The 27,378-nt window shown below is 39.9% G+C and overlaps 1 protein-coding gene across 15 annotated transcripts in view; it reads right to left on the bottom strand.

Annotated features, from left to right (window-relative positions):
* LOC135218380 (octopamine receptor beta-2R-like) overlaps positions 1-27,378 on the bottom strand; it is a 622,548-nt gene that overhangs the window by 25,879 nt on the left and 569,291 nt on the right. For 13 of the 15 annotated variants that reach the window (XM_064254659.1, XM_064254654.1, XM_064254660.1 and 10 more), the window contains 2 exons: positions 23,437-23,562; positions 4,239-4,429 (listed from right to left, as the gene is read on the bottom strand). The gene's annotated coding sequence lies outside the window, so the exon portion shown is untranslated. The remainder of the gene's footprint in view (positions 1-4,238; positions 4,430-23,436; positions 23,563-27,378) is intronic. The other 2 variants (XM_064254667.1, XM_064254662.1) reach the window with 1 other exon arrangement.

Raw genomic sequence — 27,378 nt, forward strand, 5'->3', positions numbered from 1 at the left:
CACTTGCTTTTTTTTTGTGATAACGCGGCTAGAATTATTGGTTTAATTATAACTAAATAACACAATGATTTGTTTAAATTTGCAATTGGAAATCTAATAGCTTATTATATGGTGCCGTGATTAGATTTCCGCTGCAACAACGGTGTTTTTTTTTTGGTGTGCGTGCGTGTGTGTGTGCCCCAAATCCAATTCTATATCATCTGTGTTAGTGCATCTGTATTTCTACACTGAATTTCGTAGCTAAAAGCTATTACGAAAATCTTCAATTCCTATATCAGCATTTCATGACCTTACAGAATGGAAATACGATACTAAGAATTATGAGTCTAGACTTTCAGTTTTCTTATACCATAATAAGTAGTCTACTACAAGTGTTCAAGAATTGAACTTCCCTCCTTACAAGATGGAAAGCAACGCTGAATCAGTTTCTTAAATGAACGAAGAGATAGATAACTCCTATCTCCTCGATTGCTGCTTTGAATATAACTACATAAATCACTTACAAAAACCATAGACATTTGGATCTGTATCATTGTTTGCTTAAGATCTATGAAATAAATAAATACAGTATATATATATATATATCTATATATATATATATATATAATATATATATAATATCTATATATATATAATATATTATCTGAATGAGATGAGTACAGTGGAGAGTAATGTACGCAAGTACTTATAATCTATAAATACTCCTTTTCACTTCAATTTCCTAAGGGACCACGTTCAGAGGAATCTAGTGAGCCAGCATTTGTTGCATGTGCAATACTCCCCCCCACCAGAATCTGGGACGTGCCGAGATCAAAACATCGTCCTTTTCATGTTAATATTGCAGCGTAAGTGGAAGAATAAGGGAGATAAACAGGCTAAGGAAACATCTTCAAAGGAGAGAGAATTAGAAGAGGAAAGAATTCAAAGAGTCGCTGGGTAAGAGAACGCTATATGTTCGAAATAGAATTTCCGACGAAAACGGAACTTTAATTGTTACTGAGCATTACGATGTTATTCTGGAAATGAATTATGGATGACAAGAGAGTAAACAATAGAATACTGCGCGGACAGGTAAATAAACAAAATAAAGCCTTATGAATTCGTGTATATATATATATATATATATATATATATATATATATATATATATATATATTATATATATATATATATATATAATATATATATATATATATATATATATATATATATATATATATATATATATTCACACATACGTGTGCATGGGTGCGTGAGAGCGTTTATGCATGTAAGCGTTGGCGTGCACTCATTCCATCGCAATCCTTAAAATACATGAAGAAATGGGTGAAAAAACTAATATTCATCCACCCAGGTGGAATTTGAACCCAAGCAGGTTAGAAAAAGTGCCACCGGTAAGACTCTCTCTCCTCTCTCTCTCTCTCTCTCTCTCTCTCTCTCTCTTCTCTCCTCTCTCTCTCTCTCTCTCTCTCTTCTCTCTCTCTCTCCTCTCCTCTCCTCTCTCTCTCTCCTATCTTGGCTTCTTGGGTCTTCCTCAAGGGACTTTCCGGTCTTTGGCCACCAGCATCTTTCTAAACCTGCCACTTGTTTGACTGACTGACTGCCGCTGCTCTTTCATTCCCATGAAATTCCAAGATTATCTCAGTCTTTGAATTCCCAATCTGTTTTGCTTTACGACCTTAATAACGCTCCAAGTTACGGATTAGAATAGGAATATATTAGATTTAGGCCACAAGCCAAGTGCTGGGACTAATGAGGTCGTTCAGCGGTGTGAGGAAAATTGAAAGCGAAACGGTTTGAAAGGTGTAACAGGAGGAAGTAAGATGGGAGCAAGAGAATATGAACGGAGGTAAAGTACTTCAAATAATGCACACTTATGGCACTATCCCCCAGCAGGGCTAGATTTTGCTGACGAATGAGGTAGTCCCCCCCCATAAAAAAAAAAAAAGGAAGTTCAAAATCTTTGTCCTTTTCCTCAATGTCTCGTCGTTTCAAATCTCTAAATTCACTGCTTCACCAAGCATGCTACAAGGTCTTGAAAAGTTCTGACTATCTACCTCACTGGTTCCCAACGTGGGGTGTACTACGCCCCACGGGGGTTAATTTGATTTTTAAGGGAGGCCAATTCGAGAATGTTTAAACCAATTGAATGGCCTTTTAGGCTTCCTCTACGTGAATATAGAAGAATTATATATCACCACAGGGGCATCAGGACTTCAGAAGTGATTAGGTCGGGCGTGGCCAAAGAAAGGTTGGGAGTGATCTATCGTATCATTATGAACACCCCTCCCCCCACCCCCGCCCCACCATCTCTTCTACATCAACTTTTCTAGCCCATAATAAGACTGCGGGGATAATGACACTTATATCATCTGATGACTCAAGATATGAGAAAGATTTATTTTTTTCTTCATTTTAAAAGTCAAGTATTCATTCAGTGGGCTCCACTAAAATTGGATAATGATGAGAAAAATTTCTCAGGATCTGCTGCATCTGACAGAAAAGCCTCATCAATTTGTGTGCATTTTTGGCACGATTAATGCGATTGACAAAGCTCATGAGGGAATTGGAATATAAAAGTCAGGCCAAAGGCCAAGCGCTGGGAACTGAGGTCATTCAGCGCTGAAAATAAAAAGTTTCATCAGTCTGTTGTGGACTTTCGCGCAATCAATGAGATTTACTACGCTAATTCTGGAGTTGGAATTGCAATATTCCAAAGGCCAAGCGCTGGGACCAATGAGGTTATTCAGCGATAGTATTAATGTTCAAACGACTGTTAGTAGAGGGCTGGGGAGAGTAAGATGGAAGAAAGAGAATATGAATGGAGGTACAGTAAAAGGAAGGAAAGGGGTTGCAGCAGCTAGGGACCGCAGGAATGTTGCAAAGGACCATAAGTAATGCCTACAGTGCACCTAACGCGGCACTACCAACCTAGGGGTCAATGCTAATTATGAGAATTCAAAGACACGGAAACTGAGTTAACGACTTCTTCTATAATTAGACAAAGTGATATTACTACATTGCTAACGGCTCTAGTGAGGCCTTGTACACAAACTGTAAATAAGTAGTACTCGATGCTTGGAAGTGAATATTCCCGTTGAGACTCACTACCGATGCCACCAGTTTTTGGGGGGAACACTTAATTTTTCTTACTACGCTGCAAAGCTTTTGGAGAACTATAAAAAACCTCATTCTGAACCCACCCCCCCCGATGAACACGGAAAACTGAGGAGATAAATTGAGAGGCAAGCGTACTAAATGAACTTATAAAAAAAAAAAAGGCAAAGGGTTAACTGAATTACTTCACGGGGCGGAAAGGGAGGATCCCCTTACACCAGAATTAGTGGAACAAACATTCACCCGTGATAAAAGTTGATGTAAAGAATGGCATCGCAGGTGGCTGAGGCTATTCACGTTGTATTCTGAAAGCGACGGAGAAACACAATAACTGATAGTACCTGTGTTACGTGCGAAGGGAGAGTTCGATTTGAGATATTATATCTACCTGAGAAGATGGTTACTCGACGCTGATCACAATGTCCAGCCTAAGACAAATGTTGGATAACGGGTGAACTCTTGAGGTTTTAGGCAAGGAGAAGGATGTGTGGATCAAGAAATTCTTGAGATTTGAAACTCTCTACAATTCACCAGCGTATAGAATTTGTGAGCAGAGAGGAAGGTGTCTTTATTGTTAAATATTCAACATGGTGGCATACGTCAAATGAAAAAAAGAAAATTCGGCCAGTTAATTACACAAACTCGATCTTCCTGTTAATTACACAAACTCGATCTTCCTGTTAATTACACAAACTCGAACGCTTGAAACATCCCTAAATTTCCTCAGGTTAAATTTTTTTTTTTAAATTATTATTCACATCTAGAGCTCATCACTGCCTTCTGTGAAATTTATTAGAAAAATCAGAACTTGATTCTTCAAGTAAAACTGTTCATTAGACATCTTCACTGTAATAAAAATGAGTTGAAAAATGACAGAGTTGTTAAAAGTAAATAAAATAAAAACAGGAAAACGTGCTATGACAACTTAACTGTTCACTATTCAACAAGAAGTTGAAAAAAAAATACGGAAAAATACATTATTGTTACAAGTAAATAAAAAACAAGGAAAACATGCTACAGTGCCTCTGGAATCTTACTATCATCACTAAGGTGAATGAAACACTGGCCGTAACCGGCCCCCCCGCCACCCACCCCCCCCCCCCGGTATAGGCTTTACTCACCTGTTCATTAAAGACCTCCACCGATGCAATTTTGTTGCTCCCGAAGTCTTCTATTTGACTGTTTAACCTCTGACCTACCACCGACCAGTCAGTTCATCTTTAACAACAGACGCATCATCGTCAAGGCCGGGCAATCTTTTGACTAGAAGAGTGCCGAAGTCGTAATCCACACGCATACGGGAGCGGAGCACCTGAAAAGGATTTCACAAATGTAGAGACTCGGCGTGAGAAGATTTCCATTCGGCAGGAAAAAGAAAAGAAAAAAAAAAACCTTTACGCTTGTTTTAGATCTGTTCGATTCTTGACCAGATTTATTATTTCAGTTTCACCTGTTGCTTGTTTTCTCTTCTTTTCAAACTCAAACTTTATGAGCTCAGAATGACTTCATTTTACTTTTCGGGCAAAAGGGACCCAATAACTTTTTACGTTTCGTAAGCGACAAGGTTGCGAGTGAATTCTTGTTACATTTCCGTGTTCAGAAAAATGTTTGTGATTCAAAGGTACTTTCGGTCAGATATTTTCACTTTTATTCCTGTGTATCGCTATGAGTTTTTCCCAGTAATAATAATAGTTTCCGTTTTTTTATTCCATGATTGGTTACTATGTGGACGATCTAATTTATTCATAACTTTTCATCAACTTTCTGCTTTCAGGTCCATGTCTGTTTTTTTAAATGACTAAAATTTAAACTTTTATTATACTCATCATATTGACACTTTTCGGTACATCCTGTCAAATTATACTCATCATATTATTTATACTTTTTACACCACTTCGCAAAACTTCGCTCCTCTGTAATCTTTCGTCTATATTTGGAAGCCTTTCCTATAATCCACACTTGTTGACACATTGCCGATTTTTCTGTTCCTTTCCATGCAATGCTTCCAGCTACTAACTGCGTCAGTATTCAGTCTTTTACTTGTTTACCTTCGCCATTTTCATATCAGTCGAGTTCTGTATTTGTGTTTTCCATAAAAAGTTCCCTTGAGCTGGATTGCTTAACTGGAATTATTTTCTCCCCGCCAGAACGTTTTATTTATTTATTTCTTTTATATATATATATCAATCAACCTGACGACCCGATGAACTTTTTCTTACCTGCAGGTCACGAGTGAGTAATACTGCTGAGATATATGTATCGTTTACTGACTGACATGCTGAGGTGTGTATGCATATGCATACCTGTACTAATTGCTATTTCTACGTCCTTATATAGTCTTCTCTATTCTTCTTGTGATCTTTTCGTCAGCGTGTGGCTGGTGTATCAGGTTTGCTAAGGACATGTAAAGCTTTCCTGTTGTCTTCTTAGTTTTATTACCTCTGACGTTTCGACAACACAGAGTGAATGGATTGATATGCGATTTACACAGGTAAACATACTCTTCATGCATCATATATATACTTTCCCCCTACCATTGAAGTTCACTCAGCTTGGGACCTATTTGAATTGAAGGTATTATACCTTACGTCAAGATCAGTTTCAGTCCACTGTGAAAATAAACTCAACAACCAAAGGCGACAATGTGTAAATCTCCACATGTAAGCTATGTTTAGAAAGACTTCTATGTTGCCAAGTATGTTCCACTATCTAGAGGAGTATGCAATTATAATATAGAATTTGGTATGTCAACATCCCATGTGTAACTTTGTTCAATTAAACTTTTTTTCTGGGATCCCCGTGTAATGTATCTTGTGAAAAGAAAATTGAAAGTAAAGTAGTACGGAGTTTCTAGCACTTAACTAATTTAGTCAATTTACTGGAATGATCCACAAAGTAGTAAAGTCCTTTGTAGATTAAATGCTTGTCAATAAACTGCTTGCTGTGCACCAGGAATTATTTTAAGTCATGTCTACTGGACACCATTGTACAATAACGCAAAATGCCACAAACAAACACAATCAATCGGGTGTCGTGAACTGCTATTATACGATTTAGTTATTGGACATGAATGTAAAAATGAAATAATGCTAATAACATTGTTCATTGTGGCTAAAAAAACCCACGATGAAAAGTTTATGATCACAACTGGAAAGCGTTATTCGGGTGAAAAAGAATTCTGAATCTGATTTCAAACGTCGATCCAGAGGCTATCCCAGCAACGGATGGAATTTCTGATGCCACTGGTGAAGGGAACAGCGGTCAAAAGACGCGCGAACCGACAGATTTGATGGCAAATTGAACATTCTGATTGGTGAGACATTCCGCCTCCATTAAGGTGTGTTACATAACGACGCCTTCCAATCGGTATCAGCGAGATGAGCTTTCAATTGAAAGCGTGAGTCGTCACTTTTAACACAAGGAAAAATGAGTCTATACGTAAACGCTGTCATTTTAACTATTCTCACCGCATGTATTGATGTTTTCTTAAATTCCACTTTTTTGGGGAATTCATACATTTTGTTCACTTACCAAACGCACTCATGCGCCTCAGTGGCGTAATCGGTATGGTCTCGGCCTGCCACCTCGGTGGCCGCGAGTTCGATTCTCGGGCATTCCACTGAGGGGTAAAAGAAGTTCACTCCCAACGTAGTTCGGAAGTCACGTAAAGCCGTTGGTTCCGTTGCTGAATAATAACCACGGGTTCCATGCAACGTAAAAACACCATACACACAAACAAACACACTCATCAACAAACGCACAGACAAAGCAACTCATATATGACTGAACAACACTTTTTCAGACTGACAAGAAATTCAAATCTCTCTCAATGTCTGTCACAGCGGTGGGGCGACTTGATACGCAATTACTTCGCAATAAAAATAATAAAAAGGGGAGCGTCTTTATATACATACACTGCTCTCATCCCGCAAATTGCTGAAAATGTGATTACGAAAGTCTTTCAACAAAGCATACCAGACCCCAGTTTTTCTTTATTATTCCCCTCCGTGGAGAAAGAAGTATCACTTCCCATTAACGCACGGAAATAAACGAGCTTAATGCCATAAATCTCTCAGGAAGAGCGAGGAGAGGGATTGTGCCTGTAAGTGTGTGTGTGTGTGTGTGTGTGTGTGTGTGTAAAAGGGAAAGAGAGAGAGACTTCGTTAGGTATGAGGGGGAAAATATTTTGTTAAATTGCATGTATACCACCTCATCTAATCTTTCGAGATACGAGAATTGGACCTTTTCTGTGTTTGAGTATTTTTTTTTTTAAATCAGTACTGAAGCCTTTCAACTGTATATCATATTGAAAACCTCTCGAAAATAGAATGATGTGAAACTTCCTAGGTGAGAGAACTATGCATAACTAACCAGGGAGATCTTACGCGATCATTAAACTTCAAAAATAGGTAATTTTTTTTTATGAAACTGGTCAAAACCCGAGAAACGACACAGAACGCCTGTAGAAAGTCAGGGAGTGTGAACTTCTTTACTGCTGTCAAAGGTTTATCGTGTTTTCAATGCCTCCGCTGTTGGCATACGTTCATAAAAAGAGCAAGTGCACTGATATCCACACGAAGAGAGAGAGAGAGAGAGAGAGAGAGAGAGAGAGAGAGAGAGAGAGAGAGATTCATTCCTCCTAAGGAATACATCTCTCTGACCTGTTTCATTACCTTAATATGTTTAATGTTCTTCATGCACGCATATGACGAGCGTATGTAAATGCACACATATTTAGCAAGTTTGAAGCTGATACAAACACACACATTATATATATATATATATATATATATATATATATATATATATATATATATATATATGCGTGTGTGTGTGCGTGTGTGTGAGCGATCAATAAAGATAAAAAGTGATGAATTGTTTATTAAAGGGACGAGTCACCCGCGAGAACTGCCATACATTATATCAGAACGTAAGCCTCCGGAGGCACAGTAAACCATTTAACACCTCATTTCCCTGAAGCTGAAATATGGGAAGCTCTGTCATACTCGAAGCATGAAATGCAGTTTAGGATTAAAGAGAGGCCAGGTAGTACTCTTTTGTTGCTATTAATAGTTAATTTCGCTCGACTTAGTAATCGTTGAATATTCGTCGACAGAGGGAGGGTTTTTTTTATGCATTACAGAACGCTGGAAGTAGCAAATTATTTTTTCATATTAGCACCTAAACCCTCTATGACCTGGCAAAAGCGGAAAGAAAGTAGGTAACCTGAGTTCTTGTCCTCTGTTGGGAAAGGTGTTGAAGTTCTCTTGTTTTGGTCTTCATTAGTCCACACCTGGTTTGTTTGTATGGTGTTTTGACGTTGCATGGAACCAGTGGTTATTCAGCAACGGGACCAGCGGCTTGACGTGACTTCCGAACCACGTCGAGAGTGAACTCCTATCACCAGAAATACACATCTCCCACACCTCAATGGAATGCCCGAGAATCGAACTCGCGGCCACCGAGGTGGCAGGCCAATACCATGCCGATCACGCGACCAGCCAGATGACGAAGCCTTTGGGACACTTGCCCAAGAATAGATTCCTAACCTCACTTTGATTCCTGATGGCACATTCCAGAGTCCTCATTCTGTGGGGTAAAACAGTCACTGACGTTTATCTTATGGCCAGTGTCCTGTTTATGTACAAAAGTTCCCAAACTCTCAGCGCCATCTGCTCCTAAATTCTTCATATTCCACTAACCTTTGCGGAATTGATCCACCAGCTTCCCTGCAATGGAATGATTGCAATGAAATTTATATCTGCAACACAGGAAGACCCATTTCACAGGAATTAATGAAGCATAAAAGATCAATCCAGAGTTTTTCGTTCTATATGCCGGAAACATCATAAACTGGAAAGACGCTGAACAGTTTTCAAAAGCATGTCCGTACAAAAGGAATATTCTGGAATCTGCCATTAGTAATCAACCTGGCGATGGGAATCTATCCGGGGGACACCGGAAATCTGACAACGAGGGGGACGATATAATTCCAAGGCCAATTCTCAAGCAAGTGTACCGCTCCCCTTGAGTGGCCCCCGCAGGCGTGAATTCGTGAGAGGCCAAAGCAGAGCGACCTCTTGACCTCTCCTTTCAAGGGATTAGGAAGTTAATCCCCCAGTCTCTAATCCTGTCAAGTGTCGTTGCCCCACACTTGCATATTGCGTCGAGTAACCTATCTTGTCTCCACATTAACCACCGACCAGGTTACGAACAGTAGTGTTTAATCGAAATATGTGGGAGACACGAGATCGACCAAATGGAGAGATAGAAGGAGCTTGTTCCATTGTATCTCCTGCGCTGACATAAAACTACGAAATTGGCACCTTGTGGTTTATCGACTGAGATGAGTAGTAATAGCCAGGTTGGATTTGGGCACGAGTCTAGCAACCTCATGCCGATCTGATAGACCCTCTTACGGGAGGAAAAGGGCATAAATGAAGGAAAAAAAAATTGTTTCAGAGATTCAGAGATCATATTATTCATTCAAGTTAAAATGATAAATATCTCATATATAAAAACTATGAACTCTTTCCATCAAAAAGTCCAAGGCACAGGTCGTCGTTCCATGAGTAAAAAAAAAAAATAATAAAAAAAAAACATAATCAATCAACCAATGTTTGTAATATCAAGGAAACTCAGCATCTTCACCACTGGGTACCACGAATCAGTCTAATTATTTTAATAAAAGTCCTACGTTGTCTTTCTCTGTGATTTCCACTAATAAACCCCATAGGTAAATGGATTTGCCTCCCTTCCGGGAACCGTTACCTTGAGTTGAAGGGAGAATTTTTCCCCATGGCAGAAAACGTTTACTATAACGTAATTAACAGTAAGACTACATTAATTACCCCTCCATAATGACTGCTTCAGATTTGTTCCTAGGAAGTATGTAGTATATCTATAATTACATGGAAGTGTGTACGAATAAAATCTAAACAATGAACACTGGCCAACAGACAACCTTTGAATATGAGAGACACCAAATAATGCGCGAGGGTGAAGAACGGTTACGTGAGCGAGTAAGAAATCTGGTTTCAAGATTAAAATTAAAATATGAAAAAAATTCAAATAAATTGGAAATGCGTTAACTAAAGGCACTAATAATAAAAATACAGAACAAAAATAATGCGTGAAGGTGAAGAAAGGTTACATGAGCGAGTGATAAATCTGGCTTCAAGATCTAAATAAAAATAAGAAAAAATCAAATTAACTGGAAATACGTTAACTAAAGGCACTGATGATAAAAATACAGAATAAAGCTGGCGGAGGCCAAGGAAAAATAAAGGTTGGGGCGAGAGGGGAAGTCATTTACGAAACGGAGGGGAGAACACCAATATCAACTTTAAATAAATACCGGAAGCCAGAAGGCAACGGGTTTCTCTCAGACAGGAGGAGGAGGAGGAGGAGGAGGAGGAGGAAATCAAGGAGTAAATCAGAAACACACAATTAAACGGGAAAAGCTTTATTTATAAAAAGAGACAATAAACTGACCAAAAAAGGCAAAATGTATTACAATCCAGGCATCCTCATAGCTTTAGATATATAAGAATACACCAGTTAAGACGTAAATGTGCTTATGTGCAAATACGTAAACAATGCAGCAATATCGCTGATACAATTCATCTTTACACTTTGTATGCTTATTGTTTCAATTTCTTAATCTTTAGTTGTTTTTACCGCTGTCCACTTATCTTAATACAAGATACTTTAATAGTTCGTAGGGAATTTTTAAAGAAATAAATGTCTTACTCTTGGCTCTTAAAAATGATCAGGAAATGTTGATTATAAAGTGCACAAAACAAACATTGTTTACAAAATCGGAATGACTCAATAGATGATTGAAGAACCTCGAAAGTCAATTACACTTAAGAGGTTGTGAAAATGAGTCGACTGATGACAGTTTATAGATATCATTTAAAGATAACATTTCCGAGTCTTTTACTTTGATCAAAGCAAATCAGAAAACTTTACGTTTTTGTATATGTTTACTGTCATTAGGTGTAAATAAGGTAGGTCCATAAAAAATATATTAGTGTATTTCTAGTATATGTATAATTCAATTTCTAGTTTGTATAATTATAAAAAACCATTCATAAATAAAATAAAAATGTAGAAGGCGATTTTTCGTTTTCACTATTTCAATCATTCTCATTTTAGAAAGTATATTAATTTCCCATATAAATTCATATGCAGGTTTTCATGGATGGCAAACATTTTATACTTTTCTTAATTCTGGGAGTAGTTTGCAGACTAAGGAGTTTATATATATACTATATATATATATATAGATATATATATATATATATATATATATCCATATCCCTTATTCTACCCTAACAGCATCTCCCTTTAAAAAAAAAAATACCGCATGGTATGACGATGGGGTTTTCCTTTATCTAAATAGATAACGATGCATTTTTATTGACAGGAAAAATGGAAAATCAAACGGGGCGCTGAAAAGCTATCTTTTATTCACATACATTCAGGACTACTTGTGCTGAAAGAATAAATACGCCATAACTCCTACTGCAGAGAGAGCGAGTCCATTCATGCATAAATGAAAAGAGAGAATATTCGCAACAGAATTTCGACCATAGTCCTGTCGGGACATTCATGCGCTCTCTCTCTCTAGTTTCATAGATGCCACCTCTGCGATCACCAGACTTCGTTTGCTTCTATTTTCTTATCTGATTATGGTTGTCGCTCGTGTCTGTTCGTTTATTGTGCGTTGCAATTTACGCGTTTCGGCGAGACGTTGGAAAATGGCCCCCCTTGATATCTGTGATCCTGCAAACGCCTAATCTGGGTAATTGTTATGTGACTAATATAATTGTCTTGGGGAATCACCCACCATTTCCCTCTGGACAGGCAAATTTATCCATGACATCGAAGGCCTCGACTTCTTTCTCCTGCAGTGGGACGGTGCTGTTTTTTCATTACTATGGCTGCCATCAGGTTTGGGGGCATTATGACCTCTTCGGAAGATCCCTAGGATAGCACGGGCTTCCTGTTAGAAGGCAGTCCTCCTATGGTCACCTTTGCTTGTCAACATTTTGGAAATTAGTCATTTTAGTTTTTGAGAATTTTTCGTTCGCATATTTGTGTCAATTATGACTGGTGTTCACAGACGCGTCAAAGGAGGGTTGTGGGGTCCACCTTCTATAGGAGACGAGAGAGGGACCTCTTGGGTAAAGCCTCCCTATGTTTGGGGGCCTTTTTGTTTACGCGTTGGTGCAGAACGGGTGCCATCTTTTTAATTTTAACAATGTCACTCATAATATTTATATAAATACACACACAAACACACACACATTATATATATATATATATATATATATATATAATATATATATATATATATATATATATATATATATAAATCTACATTTGTGGGAGTGTGCATGAGTGATTACTTTACAAATATACCTGCCTAACCTAGATGGTTATCATAGCTTTGCTAGGTATGCACTGAGGAACACTTTACGGTTGGGTACTGTGGGTTTGGATGAATCTGATACGGAACTCTTTCAAAGGGTAGACTTTGGAATAAACGTAAAATTTGATCGCAAGGGACGTTGAACTACGATAAAAAAAAAAAAGGATACTTAAAATATAGTAGCGGATGCCTTTTACTAGCAAAAGAATAAAGGAAATTATTTCTGAGGAATGCAATCAACTTCACTAACACTCTTGTCTGACAGAGAGAATAAGGTAAATATATTGATATAGCCACAGTTAACATCACAAAAATGAAAAAAAGGATCGCACGTAGACTCTACCACCCAGCTGAGAATTGTCGGAGGAATAATACGAAATTGGCAGTCCTAAGTTTTCACTGTTCATCAATTCTAAACTCTTCAGAATGCGCTGACTTAATGACACTGAATTATGAGACAGAGTCGTTTGAAGCTGCCAAAACATAAGCAGCCTGTATTGACGAATGGGTGTGAAAACGAAAGCAGAAATATATTCTTTTGCATGAGAATATACTTACGTCAAAGGGACAGAATTAATGAACACATGCGAGAATGCGATGAAGTCAGCGGCGAGAGGGCGGTCAGGTGGCACACACAAAACTATGAGTCACTCAGAGAACCTTCCTAGAAAGCGAGGAACCTCGCAGAAGGCAATCGCTCGTCAATCTCACAGAAGGAGACGAAGTTAGATGCGAGAGAGCGAAACAACTGCTCTTTCCCTGAGGCTGCAATCTTCATCCATCAAGGTATGAAGTTTCTCCATTTTACGAAGACGGGAAAAAAAAGGTGTGTGTGTGTGTGTGTGTTTCCAAAGACTCGAATTTTCTAAAAGGATTTCAAATCTTTTTCAGAAGGTGATTATGGCCACGTATCTATCGTTCTGATTCGCGAGCGACTTATTCGAAGACCTCGAGGAGGGCGAGAACCTTCTATTCGTCACCTGGAAAACCTTTTCTAGTTCTCACGATACCTGCGTCAATTGGTTCTCCCGCTCCGCTGGTTCTCTGCAAGCAATGAGGGAAAAAATACGCTTCGCGAAAAATGACAGCTTTTCTAGTAAGAGGTAATAGATAGGCCACGTTCGTTTTGATTGCAAAATCTTACATTTCCGTTATATTTTTACACAGCCAAGATCATTTATTTTCGTTTGAATATTTCCTTATTTATAGGCTCGAAGAAAAGATGGAACAGGATGGGGATGGGGGAAGGATAGAAATAAACAAAACAGGAGGAGACAGAATGATAAAATAATACATAGCTAAATCACAAAGGATATTCCAGAGCATAACAGTAGACGGGCTTGACAGGTTTTGAAAAAAAAAAAAAAAAAGGGGGGGGGGGGCATCTTAGTATACAGAGGAGGAAGATTTCAAAGAGAAGTGAATTTATCATTTTATCGTTGTTAATGACAACACCACCCATTTCGGGGAACAGTACACCTGAAATGAAGTTGCTGGCCCCATCCCCCTTTCATGACTTGGTTGGTCACCCATCTAAGGACAGGCCAGACTCAGCAGTAGCTTACCTCAGTGAAATTTGTGAATCTGTGCACCTTTTCAACTAGTAATGGTCGTTTTTAAATCACAATAATTCTCAGGAGGTTAAATGCTTCACTGTTTGTGATTGGGATTGGAATAAAGAATTTAGGCTTAAAGGCTAAGCACTGGGACCAGTGAGGTCATTCAGTACTGAGATGGAAAGTAACAATAAAAGGGTTTAAAGATGCAACAGAAGGAAAACCTCGAAGCAGCTTTACTATGAAAGTAAGACGAGAGAAAGAGAATATGAACAGAGGTACAGTTAAAAGGAATGAAAGGAGGAGCAGCTAGGGGCCTAAGGGGCGCCGCAAAGAACCCTAAGTAATATCTACAGTGCACTGCGTGTGGTGTACTGGTGGCACTATCCCCCTACGGGGGGTTTCACTATTTGATGTAGGACGACAGCTCAGGAGTCTTGACGCAAAAGAAAGAACAAAACTTGATAATGGATGAGTAGTCCCCAGATCCTGTAACCGCCCCCCCCCCCCCCTTCTCCCCCTTCCCCCTAACGTGTCACCAGCACATCTTATAAATATGAAGACGGATTCATATTTCATCTTTGTCTATCCTCAAGGGAGGAACATCCGGTTTCCCGTTTCACAGCACCGTCGCTACAGCTCACCGATATTCCTCGTTTTTCAAAATGATTTTACGAATGCTTGCATACATACATGGGTCAGAAAGAAAGTTCGATCCATAATATAATCTTGAATGACAAGTAAAATGAGTCTGAAAAAGGGAAAACCGAGATTCATGTCCCCACACAAACCTGTGGATCTGTTTCTCCAATCTCTGAATTGTCTGTCATCTTTTAAAGTCAATGACGTTAAAGACATAACTCACCCGTTGCACTTCCCTTCTTTAAACTCATCCTCATTAGAATCGCATTCACTCATTCGTTCTCCCATAACTCACACGCAGGCCATTCCATCCCATAATGGCCATATCTCTGTGTACTTGGAGGAATGTCTCGGGAACTTCAAGGATATTGAGGTAACCACCAAACAAAGACGTAATGGTTAAGTCCCCACTGCTGCTGCTGCTGCTGCCTGCACACGGCAACCATACATCTTGATACAAATGGCCCTTATTGACGGGCGTCTTCCATCAGTGGCTGAAAGAATAGTCAGCCTTTTTTTGAGGGCCGTTTTATGTCTCGAGGCGATACAACGAAGAATTCTTCCCTCGGACGTAAAACGAATGGTTGAAATTTACGACACCATAACTCAGAATAGCCTCTCATTCATAGTTTCAAACGGTGTTATATTTTGCCTTCCTTTTATTTGAGAGAGAGAGAGAGAGAGAGAGAGAGAGAGAGAGAGAGAGAGAGAGAGAGAGAGAGAGTCCTTACCTTACAGACCTTACATTTGTTCGGGTTGCCCCAGGTCTCTCAATGTGAGGCACCTCTAATGTCTACCAGACAGTTGCTAGTGCATCTTCCGGTATATTTTGCATCTTCCAATCTTGGATGGTCTGGGATGCAGCTTAGATATTTGTCGAGCTTATTCTTAAATACATCTACGGTCACTCCTGATATATCCCTCAGATGAGCTGGCAACGCATTGAATAGACGCTGCATTGTCGATGCTGGTGCGTAGTGGATTAATGTCCTGTGTGCTTTCCTTATTTTTCCTGATATAGTTTTGGGCACTATTAATATACCTCTGCTTGCTCTTTCTGATATTTTTAGCTCCATGATGTTTTCGGCAATTCCTTCTATCTGTTTCCATGCCTGAATTATCATGTAGCGTTCTCTTCTCCTTTCTAGGCTACATAATTTTAAAAATTGTAGTCTTTCCCAGTAGTCAAGATCCTTAACTTCTTCTATTCTAGCTGTAAAGGACCTTTGTACACTCTCTATTTGTGCAATATCCTTTTGATAGTGTGGGTACCATATCATATTGCAATATTCAAGTGGACTACGAACATATGTTTTAAAAAGCATAATCATGTGTTCATCTTTTCTTGTTTTGAAGTGCCGTAACAACATTACCATTTTTGCTTTACATTTTGCCAATAGAATTGCTATTTGATCATTGCATAACATGTTCCTATTCAACATCACACCAAGGTCTTTAACTGCTTCCTTATTTGTGATTGTCTCATTATTAGGTCCCCTATATGCATATAGCTTTCCTTCTCTGTCTCCATAATTTATTGATTCAGATTTATCCGAGTTAAATACCATCCTATTTACCTCTGCCCAATCATATACTTTGTTATGGTCTCTTTGCAGCGCGTTCCTATCTTCATCACAAGTAATTTCTCTACTTATTCTTGTGTCATCGGCGAAACTACTCACTACCGAGTCCTTAACATTACTGTCTATGTCTGCAATCATAATAGCAAACAGTAATGCAGCTAACATCGTCCCTTGTGGCACACCGGATATTACCTTAGCTTCATCCGATTTCTCATCGCTTGCAATAACTATCTGTTTTCTGTTGTGTAAAAATTCTTTTAACCATCTTCCTACTTTATCCACTATATTTGTTTTCTAATTTTCTCGCTACTAATATATCATGATCTACCTTGTCAAAAGCTTTTGCAAAGTCTAGATAAACCACATCTGTTTCATTTCCGCTTTTTATATTTTTGTATATGTTCTCGCGGTGGACTAACAGTTGAGAGAGAGAGAGAGAGAGAGAGAGAGAGAGAGAGAGAGAGAGAGAGAGAGAGAGAGAGAGAAAATTTACGAACCTGCTTGACAGGTCTGGAATATGTGACAAAATTCCCATGGCCGCCCCAAAAAGGAGAGAGACAGAATGGAAAAGAATCAATCAATAAAATCACGTACCAGCCACACTCTGAGAGTGATTGTTCTCGTTGACTTTGAGAGTGTAGGGCAAAACCGTAAACTGAAAATTTCAATATTGCATTTTGATCATGAAAATTACTATTTTGCTAGCTAAAGGTGTGTTTATTTTGTTAGCCAAAACTTAAGTATAATATGAAAACAGAATAAATTGCAAGTCGTGTTTAAAATATAGTTTACAAAGACTTGAGTATTCTAGGTCCTAAGAACGTCGACAATCTATCACTGATTTCATCTTCCGACAAAATTTGATTTAATATAAACAAGCAGAATAATAATTCGAAGAATTCTAATCAGAATTTTCATGCGAAAGATTCTTTTTCTCAATAACACCTGTCTGAGAGTCTTCAGTATCATCGTATTACGAATCCTCCTCCTCTCATCCCTCTGGATAAAAAGATAGTTTTCCACAGAAAAGTGACGCCTATATTCCACTTCCCCCCCCTCCCCAAAACCCCCCATTGGGAAAACTCTCAAGTCTGTGTAAGGTATAAGAAAGTTAATATTATTTCCAGTAGCCAACTCTTTTTAACCCCCTGCCTGAGAGAGAGAGAGAGAGAAGAGAGAGAGAGAGAGAGAGAGAGAGAGGTGAAGGAGATGGTTTTTATCGGAGGGGGGATTTCACCCCGCCCCACCTCCCCCCACCCCCCTTCCATGTTGGCCATCTTTCTCTTACTCGTCCCACTACCACCACCACGTCTAATCACCCTCCTCCTCCTCCTGTTCTTCTTACTCGCCTCCCCTTCCCCTTCCCCTTCCTCCACCTCCTCCTCCTTCTCCTTCTCCTCTTCTTCTTACTCTCCTCCTCTTCCGCTTCCTCCACCACCACCACCACCACCACCTCCTCCTCCTCCTCTTCCTTCTACTTCTTACTCTCCCCCTCTTCCACTACCACCACCACCTCCTTCTCTTCCTTCCTCCTCCTCCTCCTGGCCCAAAACTCACGCAGCGTCAAAATTTATACCGTGGGCCCATGGCAACAGCAGGCAGCGACTGCAGCCCGCAGTCGGGGATTTGTTGGAGGCTTAGTGACGACGAAAATACGAGTCGAGGGAATTCTCAGTCGGGTGAATTGTCGGAAGAAGAAGGGAAATGACGATAATGATGAGGGTAAAGTTCTGATGAGCTTTACTTTCAAAGTACTACTACAAAGAGACAGCGCACTGAATGAAGGATTATTACGTAAGCTTTGGTGGTATGCTATAGGGAATATGATTAAGGGAATAAACGTCAAGGAATATGAATTATCAAGACTGGTCAATGGAGGTCTATCCTTAAATGTTTCTTGTATTACAGGAATAGGGAATTCTTGCCAAATTGTAATATGAACATACATACATACATACATACATACATGATATATATATTATATATATATATATATATATATATATATATATATAATATATATATACATATATATATATATATAATATATATATATATATATAATATATTAGCGTTTCCTGTCCTGCGACAATCTTAAGTCATCAACACTAAAATAATGAATATGTATGTGCGTAACTTTTAGCCATCCGAGTCTTCCAAATCAGTAGCGTAGAGAGATGGAATTCAAAATGGAATTCAGATCACATTAGGAAGACAAAACACCATTTTGCAATGAGTGTAACCAGACTGATTTCCAGAAAATACGCTTGTTGTTCTCAAGAAACCATAAACAAAATTCCACTACAAAAAGGAGGAGACTTTATCCTCGGTATATTAAACGGGTCAATAAATAAATAGTCGAAATTTTCCTGCTAATCATAATGTGATCCTTGGCACTGAACTTTGACCTTTAAGGAAAGACGATGCACTTGATTATATTCAAAGGATTCCTGTTATCTTTCTCCTAATCACGAATAACATACCACAGGTATTTAACCAATTAAAAACACTACGTTTAAGGTCATCAACGAACTTTTACCTTAAAATCACTTGACCTTAGCGATGAAACCCGATAAACATAATCATGACGGAATGACCAATATCCCTGGTAGTCTGTGGCTCTGACCTTTGAAATGTCAAATGACGCAACTCAACTTCTGTACTTTATAAATATGCATAGGATACTCAATCATGTACTAGGTTAGGAAGAGGTCACCCGGTCATCTCTAGTGTCTGTTTTCGTCGATTTCATTCGTTATTTTCCTCTTGGATATACTAACAGCCTGAGAGGTCTCAAGACACACACACACAAAACTTAGGCGTAATCGAGATTTCTGTACAACGTATAAATGCTGTATGAAACTAAAAGCTCAGTCACGGGGCATGAAACTCTCAGCCATGGCCCATGAACTTTCAGTTACGGCCTGGTGGTGACCTGTGCTCTTGGCACCTATATATAGCTGCCCGACGCACGATCCATGGCTAAACCTAACCTTACATAAATAAAAAATACTGAGGCTAGAGGGCTGCAATTTGGTATGTTTGATCTTTGAAGGGTGGGTGATCAACATAACAATTTGCGGCCCTCTAGCCTCAGTAGTTTTGAAGATCTGATGGCGGACAGAAAAAAAAAGTGAGGATGGACACACAAAGCCATCTGAATGGATTTCTTTTACAGAAAAATTAAACTGTAATTTATTCTTCTTCCTCTTATTCCGAAGATGAATCTTGTTCATATGGAACAAACCCACCAAAAGGGGCCACTGACTTGAAATTCGAGTTTCCCAACGGAATTCTGCTAAAGGTTCATTACTTAGCATTTGTTTAATAACCTCCTTTGCAAAATAAATAAATAAATAAATAGATAAAAAATAAAAAGAAATCTACTGCATGCTTTAGCCGAGTAAAACCTACATTGGAAATATCAGTAAAACTTATCAGTGAAACGACGAACGCAAAATATTCATGTATTAGCAAACAATATATATATATTTTTTTTATATGCTGAAGGTTAAACAAATATACAAACATGTATCCAATCAGGACTGACATCAGCTCTCACTGTAATGATTTATGAAATGGGATGACTACTTCAATCAAGCAATAACTTTATTAATTTTTTTTTTACCGATCTCTCTCTGATTAATCAGCCACTTCTAACGTCTTCCCTATGAACTTCACGGAACTTACAGGAAACATTCACGATGCAAGAAAGAAGAAAAGTAAGGATAACTGAGAGAAGTAAATAAACTCTTTGTTTGAGGAGATCTATATATATAATTTTTAAAAGGGTCATTTGACCTAAAATCTCACTGGACTACTGTTTAACCAGTTTTCAACAGCCACCCTCAATATTCAGAGAGAGCTTTATCATTACTGTCTTTAAAACTCTACTTTCTTGGCCTGTGTTTCAGACGATTAGAAATTGCGCAATACGCAGTTTGTTCCAAAGAGCTATGAAAAATGCAACAAACATTAAATCATTCCCGTCACTCCTGGAACTAAATGCAATGGAACATACAGTTTAGACCAAAGGCTAACAACTAGGACCTAAGAGGTATTTCGATGCTGAAAGGGAAATTGCAAGTAAAATAAGTTTTCAACTTGAAACACAAGGAAAACCTCAAACAGGTACGCTGTGAAACAATCGTTAGGAGAGGGTGTAAAGCAAAATGGAAGAAAGGGAATATGAACGAAGGTACAGTAAACGATATGAATGGGGTTGCAGCTACTCGTAGGTGCCGAAGGGATGCTGTGAAGAACCTAGAGTACCGCCTACAGTGCACCGAGAGAGGGCCCACCCTACCTGCCAATTCTCCTGTTACAGATGAACGGATTTTAAAGACTTATTACGATTCTAATTTTACAAACCTGTGTTCTGACAGAATTCGTTCGTAGAGGAATCATGTGGCAATATGAGAAATTGTTGAGAAGACAAAGGTAAGACCCATATCTGACACCTCGTGTTATTAAATAAAAAACTTTTAAATGAAACGAGGGAGAAAGTGCCAGGAACAAACCTTCTTGCCCTATTCACGATGGAGTAACTAGAACAGACTATTATTATTATTATTATTATTATTATTATTATTATTATTATTATTATTATTATTATTATTATTAAACCAAACTAAAACTTCTTTCAGTTTTCTTTTGAAGACTGAAGAAGAAACCCATAAAGTTACTTTGTATGACGTGTTTACTTAAAAGTGTTGAGAAAAAATAAAATGTAAATACTTATAAGTAAACACATTATACACAGTAATTTTGTGGGTTTCTTTGTCAATTTTCAATTATTATTATTATTATTATTATTATTTATTATTATTATTATTATTATTATTATTATTATTATTATATTAAAAAATCTCACAGTAGGACGAATCACTAAAATGGTGAAGAAAATCTCCTCCTCCTCCAATTTATTAAAATCCCAAATGTGGGTGCATGAAAATCCCGAATTCCTAATTACCGTTATCGTAATAACACCTCGCTTCATTACGGATAATAAAACAAAATAAAATAAAATAAAATAAAATAAAACCCTTTTATCTGAATCCTTCTTAATGTCAATAAGGATGGTCATTTACACTTAGCATCACAGGACACATTCATTACCATAATTGCCAACAAGTCACTACCTATCTTTCTTTTCAATGACTGAGTAAGAGCTGGACGTCAAAGCTTATTGAACTGCAGATGAAAATGTACAATAATGGGAGTGTAATTAACACATGCGTCTGTTTGTTTTTTGTTTGTTTCTTAAAGGTTGATAAGTATGACAGTTTATGACACTATTACAAAGTTTTTCTTTTTATTTACATTCACACTAGACGCATTTTCACACACACAGACATAAATACACATACACAGAGAGAGAGAGAGAGAGAGAGAGAGAGAGAGAGAGAGAGAGAGAGAGAGAAACTGTGTTTTATAGTGATATTTACTTTCCCAAGAGAAACATTTAAAAGAATGCCTCTACTCACGCACACACACGAGAGAGAGAGAGAGAGAGAGAGAGAGAGAGAGATTTTTTAGAAGAGAGAGAGAGACGTATTGAAATTTTTTTTTCACCCTAACTAATTCAGAAAAATGTCTCTACTGAGAGAGAGAGAGAGAGAGAGAGAGAGAGAGAGAGAGAGAGAGAGAGAGAGAGAGGTAATTTATTGAGCAATTACTGAATGAGCAGAGACACGGGGCTAGAAATAGAACCATAAGGTCGGCTCTTGAGACTAACCTGAAGTTTCAAAGATTAGGATGTGGGCGGGGAGGTGTTTACTGTATTATTATTATTATTATTATTATTATTATTATTATTATTATTATTATTATTATTATTATTATTATTGTCCTCCTAAAGCATTGGGTTTTTGTGAGTCGAGTGAATGAAGCGTTACTGTGTAAAAGAATGGCTAAGTCCTTTTAATATTTTATTAACTTTTAATATTTTACTAACGTATGTGATTAGTTTCCGATACAAGTAATTCAATTATTTACATTTAATTTTCATCTGGAGGTTTAAGTCTGAAATAAAATTTATTCTACTTGACGGATATTATACCTCAGGACCAGCATGTCCAAAAAAAAAGAGAGAGAGAGAGAATGTCATCAGACAACAGTATAATGAATTAATGTTTACTTTCCTTATTTCTAAGGGAAAACGTTTTAAAGGCAAACTCTCATCAGGGGCAACATCTCACAATTCACGATTCACAATCTCCGATAAAAATATCCATCTCCCATTAACTTTTGTTCCTTCCATTCTTAGGAATCTTCGATTCCAAGACAATGGGTCCTTTGGTGGGCTTGTTCCATATGAATAGGATTCATCGTCTGAATAATAATAATAATAATAATAATAATAATAATAATAATAATAATAATAATAATAGATTCCAGGAAACCGCTACGTTTACATGACTCAACATTTAGGTAAATATTCCATATATCTCATTTTAAAGCATAAAGGGCGTTGGTCTCCTACAACACTTGCAATCTCACACGACCCAGCGAGCGAAGTACAGACACCGAAAGGAATGAATACTCGTGAATTAGACTTTAGAGAGAGAAATCGCTCCCAGCGAAGACATACTAAAGATATCGTTTCAAGTTGTCACATTTAAGCCCTAATTACCTAAGCTCGTATGATCATTAATCTCTCCTTGTCTAAAAGGTTAATTGAGAGCTATAACTCTGGCCCAGAAACGAACCCTGCTCCCTCTATCAGCAAATGGCTCGACATCACAAAATAAACTCAGAGAGAGAGAGAGAGAGAGAGAGAGAGAGAGAGAGAGAGAGAGAGAGAGAGAGAGAGAGAGAGAGATGCGTTAAATTATACAGCAAATTTTGCTTACTCGTCTGTCTTCTACCCTCTATCGACGAAAAAAAAAGTCACAAAACGGCATTTAAATGAGCCTTAATATAACCTGAGAGAAATGAGTTACAACTTATTTCGAAAAGTGTAAAATGTTTCCTCTTCCCAACCGCCAGTTAAGCGTCCTGTTTTAGTGAGAATTTGTGAATTCCTTCTCTCCATTGCAAAATGACTGCCAGCGGGTTCTGATTGCAGGAAGCAAAAAAAGAAAAAAAATGCACTTACCTGCCCATATGGCTGTCTGATGAAATGTCCTGAGGTAATTACAATCCGATGGAGTTATCTTATTAACCTATTTTATTTTTTAAGCCTCGTTAATCTTCTTAGGTTTCCAGATCGGCTTCAGTAATCCTGGAAATAGAGATAGAACGCATTACTTGAATGGACTAATATAATTATAAAAATGTACACAAGTTATGAGGTTGTGTGAATTTCATTAAAATTTTATAAAATTGGGGAGAAGAAGAAATTCAGTTGTCCTCCAGAATGATTTATATGAAATTAGGGTCTGAGAATAGTATAAATTTTGGCAGTCCTCCGAATGACTGAAATACGATTATGCTTTGAGAATATTATAAACTTGGAGAATTTAGCATCAACACGTATAAATGCACATGGCTAAACGTTCACAGTTCCAAATGCTTCGCGGGCGAAAGTGCGAAAGTGAATAACCTGGTGTATTGTCGTTTTTTTTTTTTTTTTTTTCTTTTTAAGGAAATGAAAAAAAAAAAACTACAGCACAGCTGTACATATAAAGGCCTAGCACAGTTGTACATAGTTAGTTAGTTACTTTATCGACAAAAAATATACAATTATTAGTACAAATTTGTCTAAAAAGAGACATAATACAAAATAAACAAAGTAGACAGTAATCTCTTCTGTTCTTGCAAGTACATGGCCTACAAAGAAAAATACAACATCAAGTGCAAATAACATAATCCTATAAGACTATAAAAAACGAAAAAAAAAAAACATACGTAAAAAAATCACAAATTCTTGGTAATTTGTATTTTTCCTAGCGATACTTACCTCGAACCATTACAGTGGAGATTCCTGGATGTCGATACAGGTCTGACCAGAAAAAACTGGTTATATGCCGCAACCAGGCCAGGCCTATGCTCTTCGGGGTCGAAGACCACGCTATCCTGCTGACCTGACGCCAGTCCTTTCTGCCCAACTCCAAGGTGTCTCCTCTAAGCTTCAGCGGGGCTGGACAGGAGGGAATATACTTCCATGGTTCGAGGTAAGTATCGCTAGGAAAAATACAATTTACCAAGAATTTGTGATTTGTTCCAATGCGGGATACTTACTTAGGAGGAAGGCGAAGGTTAGGGGAGGAACGGCCCCAAAGGTGCTAGGTCAGGGGGAGGGGGCAACTGCTCCCCTTGGAACTCAACCCTGATCCGTTATACTTGGGGGTTGGTCCGGGGAGGTCCTAAAGCAAGCCTGGTGCGGGCATAACCAAACCTTGACATGTAAAACCGTGGGTTGTACTGAACACCACATGCACTACCGTGTTTCTTACCCGAGTATCCTGGATTCCTAACTTTCTCCGAAAGCCCAGGAGGGATAAGGACAAGGATCAAGGAGGTGAGGAAGAGTCATACGCAGTCACACACACTTCATACACACTGGCCCGTTCAACCCGAGAAGGGTGAGGAAGGATCCTAGACCTGTTGCTGGCCTGCCACCATGGTGCCAATCTCAAAGGCGTCGAGCGACCTCCTCGTGCAGTCTTTTAGATAGTGGGCTGTGAACGTCGACTGTCTATTCCAGACTCCTGCCCTCAGGACCTGGTCCACTGCCATGTTCTTTGAGAACAAAAAGGAAGCCCCAATCCCCCTGATGTCGTGGGGCCTGGCTCCCTTTGGAGGGGAAAGGCCCCCCTTCTCGTAAGCCCTCCTGATGGTTTCTCTCAGCCAGAAGGAGAGGGTGTTCTTGGAGGCTGCCCTCTTCTCTCGCCTCGTGGTGACAAAGAGGTTCTTGTCCTCCGGCCTGAACCAAGCTGTCCTTCCCAGGTACATCCGTACTGCCCTCACCAGACAGAGGAGGAGATCCTTAGGCTGGTCTGATTTTGGGAGGGCAGGGATAGAAAACTCCACGAACCTGAGGTCCGAGACAGAGGGGTTCTGATTCTTGGCCATGAAAGGGGGGGGGGGGCGAACCTGAATGAGAGTTCTTTCCACCCCCTCGTGTGGGCCACTACGTACGACAGGCTGTGGAGCTCTCCCATACTCTTCGTGGAGGCCAGGGCTAACAGAAACACCATCTTGAGGGTCAGCTCCCTATCCAGAATGTCCTTGAGTGGCTCGAAAGGAGGCTGCCTCAGGGAGTCCAAGACTATCACAACATCCCAGTGGGGGACCAAGCCGGCGCTGGGGGGACACTTCTACTCAAAGCTCCTTATGAGCAAGGACAGCGGTCTCGAGTTCCCCAGATCCAATCCTTTCAGGGAGAAGACCTGGCTTAATGCGGCCCTGGCTCCTTTGACTGCTGGAATTGACAGGCCTCTGTCCAACCTCAGGTAGGTCAAGAATCCGCGATGTTTGGGATCTATGCTAGGAGGGGCTCCAGGTCCCTCTCCCTACACCAGGCCCCGTAAACCTTCCACTTTGCCTGGTAGATGTTAGAGGAGGACTCCCTAAGGTAACCGGACATATGAGAGGCCACCCTCACCGAAAACCCTCTCTTGTTCAACAGCTGCTCGATAGCCTCCAGCCTTGAAGGGAGAGGGCTGGAATGTTCCCGTGGAACCTCTCGAAGTGGGGCTGCTTTAACAGGTCTGGCCAGGGGGGCAGCTCCTAAGGTAGTTGAGAGGCCAACTCTAGAATGTCCGGGAACCACTCCCTGTCTGGCCACCACAGAGCCACCAATGTCAGGGCTGCACCTTTTGCCTTCCTCAGATGGTTGAGGACCTGCCTGAGGACTCCGAAGGGAGGGAACACATACATGTCCAGGCCATCCCATGGGTGTTGGAACGCATCCTCCCAAAATGCAGCTGGGTCTGGCACCGGGGAACAGTAGACCGGCAGTTTGGTGTTTAGCCGTATTGCAAACAGGTCCAGGGATGGGAATCCCTACTTCCCGATTAGTTCTCTTGCTACCTCGGGGTGTAGGGACCATTCGGATCCCACCACCTGACCCCATCTACTGAGGGTGTCGGCGATTACGTTCTTCCTGCCGGGAATGAACCTTGCCATCAAGGAAGTTCCAAGGGCTTTGGCCTGGCTCAAGATCTCCTCCATCAAGCCGCAGAGATCCCGTGATCTTAGGCCCCCCTGCTTCTGACGTAGGCGACCACCGTGGCATTGTCGCACATCAGAGACACTGAGTGTCCCCCCACTTCCTCCTTGAAAGCTTCCAGGGCTCGCTTCACTGCCAAGAGCTCCAGCCTGTTTATGTGGAAGGTGCTCTCCTTTTGTGACCATATCCCTCCCACCGAGAGGGACTTCAGGTGGGGCCCCCACCCTACCTTCGACGAGTCCATAAACAGGAGCATCTCAGGGGGCACTGACCCGAGGGGCACACCCCAACGAGAGTTTGCAGGATCCAGCCACCAACCGAGGCCCTTCCTTGCTGCCGGTGAGATGGGAACCAGCTTCTGAGGTGTTTCTTCCTTCTGGGACCACCCTACCTTCAGGTCCCATTGTAAGGGCCTTAATCTCAGTCTTCCCTGGGGGACTAGTTTTTCGAGGGAGACCAGGTGGCCTAATAGAGTTTGCCACTCCTTTGCTGATCTCGGGGAGTGGCTCAGGAAGTTGCAGGTGATTCTTTGGAGGTTTACTAGTCTGTCCTCCGATGGGAAAGCTCGCCCCTCCTGCGTATCCAGCTCCATCCCCAGATACACCATCCTGGTGGAGGGGACCAGCTGGGACTTCTCCTAATTCACGACAACTCCCAGGGTCTTGCAAAAGGCCAGGAGGGCATCTCTCTGCTCTACCAAGCACTCCTTTGAGGAGGAAAGGAGTAGCCAGTCGTCTAGGTACCTGAGAAGGCGTATACCTCTCTTGTGGGCCAAAGACGAAACCAGGGAGAACACCCTCATGAACACTTGCAGGGCCATTGCCAGCCCGAAGCAGAGTGACTTGAACTGCAAGCTCTGGTCCTCCCACCTTATGCGCAGATACTTCCTGGATAACAGATGTACCGGGATCTGGAAGTAGGCGT

This window comes from Macrobrachium nipponense, chromosome 9 (genome assembly GCF_015104395.2).
Source record: "Macrobrachium nipponense isolate FS-2020 chromosome 9, ASM1510439v2, whole genome shotgun sequence".
Taxonomy (NCBI): domain Eukaryota; kingdom Metazoa; phylum Arthropoda; class Malacostraca; order Decapoda; family Palaemonidae; genus Macrobrachium; species Macrobrachium nipponense.